Source organism: Coregonus clupeaformis, unplaced genomic scaffold (assembly GCF_020615455.1).
Source record: "Coregonus clupeaformis isolate EN_2021a unplaced genomic scaffold, ASM2061545v1 scaf0110, whole genome shotgun sequence".
Classification (NCBI taxonomy): Eukaryota; Metazoa; Chordata; class Actinopteri; order Salmoniformes; family Salmonidae; genus Coregonus; species Coregonus clupeaformis.
This window is the reverse complement of record NW_025533565.1, coordinates 401,697-407,546: the sequence shown is the minus strand read 5'-3', so window position 1 is coordinate 407,546 and position 5,850 is coordinate 401,697. Positions and strand designations below refer to the sequence as shown.

The 5,850-nt window shown below is 50.7% G+C and overlaps 1 non-coding gene across 1 annotated transcript; it reads right to left on the bottom strand.

Annotated features, from left to right (window-relative positions):
• Window positions 1–3,447: 3,447 nt before the first annotated feature.
• LOC123483427 lies at window positions 3,448–3,500 on the bottom strand. Its single transcript, XR_006658236.1, has one exon. It is a non-coding gene; the product is annotated as a U7 small nuclear RNA (small nuclear RNA).
• Between the last annotated feature and the right edge of the window lie 2,350 nt (window positions 3,501–5,850).

Sequence of the window (5,850 nt, the reverse complement as noted above, 5' to 3'; positions counted from 1 at the left end):
GCTGCGCATTGGTCTGCTCATTTTCAAGACGATCGTGACAGAAAAACCCACCATCAAAGGACCAAGCAGCGTGTCCAGGAGCAAAGAGACTGGACATGGGTGGAGGCGCCGGGTAAGGAGATCGAGAGGCTGGCGATGGCCCAGGTGGGCAAATCGTGGTCCTGGGAGGACATGCTCGGGGGCAAGGGACCTTGGGGGAAGATCAAGGCCCTGGCGAGAGAGGAGCATCGGCGGCAGCAGGTTTTTCGTCGGAAGGACGAGAGGCAACCCCAAGAAATTTTTGGGGGGGGCACATGGCTTGGGCGGCTGGGCAGCAGGAGGCTGCCACAGGGAGAAAAGGAGAAAAGGCTAACGGAGTAAGGGAGCCATTGGCGAGTAGAGGGAGGGAAGTGTTTGTGGCACGGCGTGAAGGACTGATGTGTGTTGCCAGTCCGGTCCGGCCCGTTCCTGATCCTCGGTTGAGGCCAGTGGTGTGTGTTCCGGTACGGACCGGCCTGTTCCTACTCCAAGCACCAGGTCCACGGTGTGCTACGCCAGACCGGAGCCGCTAGAGCCTTCCGCCAGACAGGAGCCGCTAGAGCCTTCCGCCAGACAGAATCATACACCAGCGATGGAATCAGCAGGAGCCGACGCAGCCCGTACAAGACTGGAAGCCCAGGTTCGGGTCCAGCAAGAGCAGCTCCTGCAGATGGGAACCGTCCTGCGGGAGGTGATGACCACTCTCCGAGGCTGGGGTCCGCCTCCACCGCCAGCCGCTCAGCCTGCACCGTCAGCCAGCCATGAGCAGCCAGATCCGTCAGCCAGCCATGAGCAGCCAGATCCGTCAGCCAGCCATGAGCAGCCAGATCCGTCAGCCAGCCATGAGCAGCCAGATCCGTCAGCCAGCCATGAGCAGCCAGATCCGTCAGCCAGCCATGAGCAGCCGGATCCGCCAGAGCCGTCCAGCCAGGATCCGCCAGAGCCGTTCAGCCAGGATCCGCCAGAGCCGTTCAGCCAGGATCTGCCAGAGCCGTCCAGCCAGGATCTGCCAGAGCCGTCCAGCCAGGATCCGCCAGAGCCGTCCAGCCAGGATCCGCCAGAGCCGTTCAGCCAGGATCCGCCAGAGCCGTCCAGCCAGGATCCGTCAGAGCCGTCCAGCCAGGATCCGCCAGAGCCGTCCAGCCAGGATCCGCCAGAGCCGTTCAGCCAGGATCCGCCAGAGCCGCCCAGGCCGGGATCCGCCAGAGCCGGTCCAGCCCGGATCCGCCAGCCAGCCAGGATCCGCCAGAGCCAGCCAGCCCGGATCCGCCAGAGCCGCCCAGCCCGGATCCGCCAGCCAGCCAGGATCCGCCAGAGCCAGCCAGCCAGGATCCGCCATTCAGTCCGGAGCTGCCCCTTAGTCCGGTACTGCCCCTTAGCCCGGTGCTGCTCCTTAGCCCGGTGCTGCCCCTTAGCCCGGTGCTGCCCCTTAGTCCGGTGCTGCCCCTTAGTCCGGTGCTGCCCCTTAGTCCGGTGCTGCCCCTTAGCCCGGTGCTGCCCCTTAGTCCGGTGCTGCCCCTTGGCCCGGTGCTGCCCTTAGTCCGGTGCTGCCCCTGAGTCCGGTGATGCCTCTTAGTCCAGGGCTGCCCCTTAATCCTGTGGGGGTTTAGTTGGGGGGTGGTCATGTGGAGGAGGTTACACAAGCGGGTAGTGACTATGGTGGGGTGGGGACCACGACCAGTGCCTGAGCCGCCACCATAGACAGACGCCCACCCAGACCCTCCCCTAGACTGTGGGCTGGTGCGCCCCGGAGTTCGCACCTTTAGGGGGTACTGTGACACTCTGGCTCTAGGACTTGTGTATGTGAGCTAGAGTGTATGTTGTTTTGTTGGGACTTGGGTGTATTTCTATGTTGGTTAGTCTAGGTTGTTTGTTTCTATGTTTGGTCATTGACTCCCAATCGGAGGTAACGAGTGTCAGCTGTCGGCTCGTTATCTCTGATTGGGAGCCATATTTATACTGTTGTGTTTCACTGTTTGTTTGTGGGTTTTTGTTCCAGGTTCAGTATTTTGTCTGTTGGACTTCACTATCGTCTTTTGTTGTTTTTCCGTGGTTGCTTTAATTAATAAAGTCATCATGTTCACTCGCAACGCTGCGCATTGGTCTGCTCATTTTCAAGACGATCGTGACATTCCTTAGAATTGTTAGCTGGGAGGAGGTAATATTAGATGGTCAGTGCTGTGTTTTGAATGCTTGCAGATCTTTCAAGTAGGAGCTAAATCCAGCCCACAATCCACCTATACTGATAAAAAATATAAACGCAACATGTAAAATGTTGGTCCCATGTTTCATGAGCTGTAATAAAAGATCCTAGACATTTTCCATACGCACAAAAAGCTTATTTCGCTCAGATTTAGTTTACATCCCTGTTAGTGAGCATTTCTCCTGCCAAGATAATCCATCCACCTGACAGGTGTGGCATATCAAGAAGCTGATTAAACAGCATGATCATTACACAGGTGCACCTTGTGCTAGGGACAATAAAAGGCCACTCTAAAATATGCTGTTTTGTCACACAACACAATGCACAGATGTCTCAGGAATGTCCACCGGGGCTGTTGCCATAAGCCGCCTCCAACATCGTTTTAGAGAAGTTGGTAGTACATTCAACCGGCCTCACAACCGCAGACCATGTGTAACTACGCCAGCCAAGGACCTCCACATCCGGCTTCTTCACCTGCGGAATGGTCTGAGACCAGCCACCCGGACTGCTGTTTGAAACTGTGGGTTTGCACAACTGAAGAATTTCTGCACAATCTATCAGAAACCGTCTCAGAGAATCTCATCTGCATGCTCCTCGTCCTCACCAGGGTCTTGACCTGACTGCAGTTCGGAGTCGTAACCGACTTCAGTGGGAAAATGCTCTCCTTCGATGGCCACTGGCACGCTGGAGAAGTGTGCTCTTCACGGATGAATCCCGGTTTCAACTGTACCGGGCAGATAGCAGACAGCGTGTATGGCATCATGTTGGCGAGCGGTTTGCTGATGTTAACATTGTGAACAGAGTGCACCATGGTGGCGGTGCAGTTATGGTATGGGCAGGCATAAGCTACAGACAACGAACACAATTGCATTTTAACAATGGCAATTTGAACGCACAGAGATACCGTGGCGAGAGCCTGAGGCCCATTGTCGTGCCATTCATCCGCAGCCATCACCTCATGTTTCAGCAAGAATCCCCACCCCATGTGCCAAGGATCTGGAATTCCTGGAAGCTGAAAATGTCCCAGTTCCTTCATGGCCTGCATACTCACCAGACATGTCACCCATTGAGCATGTTTGGGATGCTCTGGATCGAGGTGTACGACAGCATGTCCAGCAACTTCGCACAACCATTGAAGAGGAGTGTGATAACATTCCACAGGCCACAATCAACAGGCAGATCAACTCTATGCGACGGAGATGTGTCGCGCTGCATGAGATAGGAGTGGGAGCTCTCTCCTTGAGGAAACCTACTGGACAAATACTAAAAGAGCTCATTTTCCATAACCTGTAAGTACTGTAGGTAGGTAGGTAGGTCTGGAGTCTGAACAGATAGTTCAGAGCTTCTTCTCTTCTCTATTGCCTCTAGGGAGCACAATATATGTTCTATACTTGGCATGTGGTGGCACAAATTGAGATATGGGGGAGGGGTAGGGTTGTTACGGTAACTGTATTACCGCCACACCAGCAGTCACAATTCATGACTGCAGTCAAATTCAAAGTGACAGTTGAGTCACAGTAACTAGGCTTCTCCAAAACTGCGCTCTGTTGCCGCTGATAGTCATTAGTGTCCTACCAAACTTGCTCACTGACATCAATGCAAATGCAATCGAAAATCACATCAAACACTTCACGAGAGCCCTGGCATTCAGAGTTTGAGCGGAATAGGATCACCTGTTGCGCAGCGAGACCTAGCTCCAGCTGCATGGAATGAAATAAGTGTTCCTATAAGCCGATGTTGAGCAACATTTCTATAGGCTATTTACATTTACATTTACATTTTAGTCATTTAGCAGACGCTCTTATCCAGAGCGACTTACAGTTAGTGAACACATATATATATTTTTTTATACTGGCCCCCCATGGGAATCGAACCCACAACCCTGGCGTTGCAAACGCCATGCTCTATCAACTGAGCTACATCCCTGCCGGCCATTCCCTCCCCTACCCTGGACGACGCTGGGCCAATTGTGCGCCGCCCATGAGTCTCCCGGTCGCGGCCGGCTGCGACAGAGCCTGGATTCGAACCAGGATCTCTAGTGGCACGGTTAGCATTGCGATGCTGTGCCTTAGACCACTGCGCCACTCAGGAGGCTATGCTATGCAATTGCGTGAGAAAACAGAGTTTTGATGGCCTCTATTAAAACGAGGATCCTACAAGCTTTCTATAGGTTAACTATATTTATTTCTCAACTTTCCTAATATTAAGCATATTGCTTCGCTTTACAATCGGAGTAGCCTACATGGCTGGCATGAAAATAAACTGTGGGAAAAGTGTCCTCCATACGCTATTCAAGTGCATACGGATTAAATTGTCTTTTTTTCCACTGCCCCTGTTCTGACAGGTGCATGATAATGGTCCTCTGTAGCACAATTGGTAGAGCATGGCGCTTGTAATGCCAGGGTAGTGGGTTCGATCCCCGGGACCACCCATACGTAAAAATGTATGCACACATGACTGTAAGTCCCTTTGGATAAAAGCGTCTGCTAAATGGCATATTATTATAATGACCAATTCTAAATCAAAACTAATTTCACACATGCACTACCAGTCAAAAGTTTGGACACACCTACTCATTCAAGGGTTTTTCTTTATTTTTAAATTTTTTTACATTGTAGAATAATAGTGAAGACATCACAACTATGAAAGAACACATATGGAATCATGTAGTAACCAAAAAAGGGTTAAACAAATCAAAATATATTCAAATGGCCACCCTTTGCCTTGATGACAGCTTTGCATACTCTTCGCATTCTCTCAACCAGCTTCATGAAGTAGTCACCTGGAATGCATTTCAATTAACAGGTGTGCCTTCTTAAAAGTTAATTTATGGAATTTCTTTCCTTCTTAATGCGTTTGAGCCAATCAGTTGTGTTGTGACAAGGTAGGGGGGATATACAGAAGATAGCCCAATTTGGTAAAAGACCAAGTCCATATTATGGCAAGAACAGCTCAAATAATCAAAGAGAAATGACAGTCCATCATTACCTTAAGACATGAAGGTCAGTCAATACGGAACATTTCAAGAACTTTGAAAGTTGCTTCAAGTCGCAAAAACCATCAAGCGCTATGATGAAACTGTCTCTCATGAGGACCGCCACAGGAATGGAAGACCCAGAGTAACCTCTGCTGCAGAGGATAAGTTCATTAGAGTTACCAGCCTCAGAAATTGCAACCCAAATAAATGCTTCACAGAGTTCAAGTAACAGACACATCTCAACATCAACTGATCAGAGGGGACTGTGTGAATCAGGCCTTCATGGTCAAATTGCTGCAAAGAAACCACTACTTAAGGTGGTCCTCTGTAGCTCAGCTGGTAGAGCATGGCGCTTGTAACGCCAAGGTAGTGGGTTCGATCCCCTGGACCACCCATACACAAAAAAAATGTATGCACGCATGACTGTAAGTCGCTTTGGATAAAAGTGTCTGCTAAATGGCATATTATTATTATAAATGACACCAATAAGAAGAGGAGACCTGCTTGGGCCAAGAAACACGAGCAATGAACATTAGACCAGTGGAAATTTGTCCTTTGGTCTGAAGTCCAAATTGGAGATTTTTGGTTCCAACCGCCGTGTCTTTGTTAGACACGGTGTGGGTGAACGGATGATCTCTGCATGTGTAGTTCC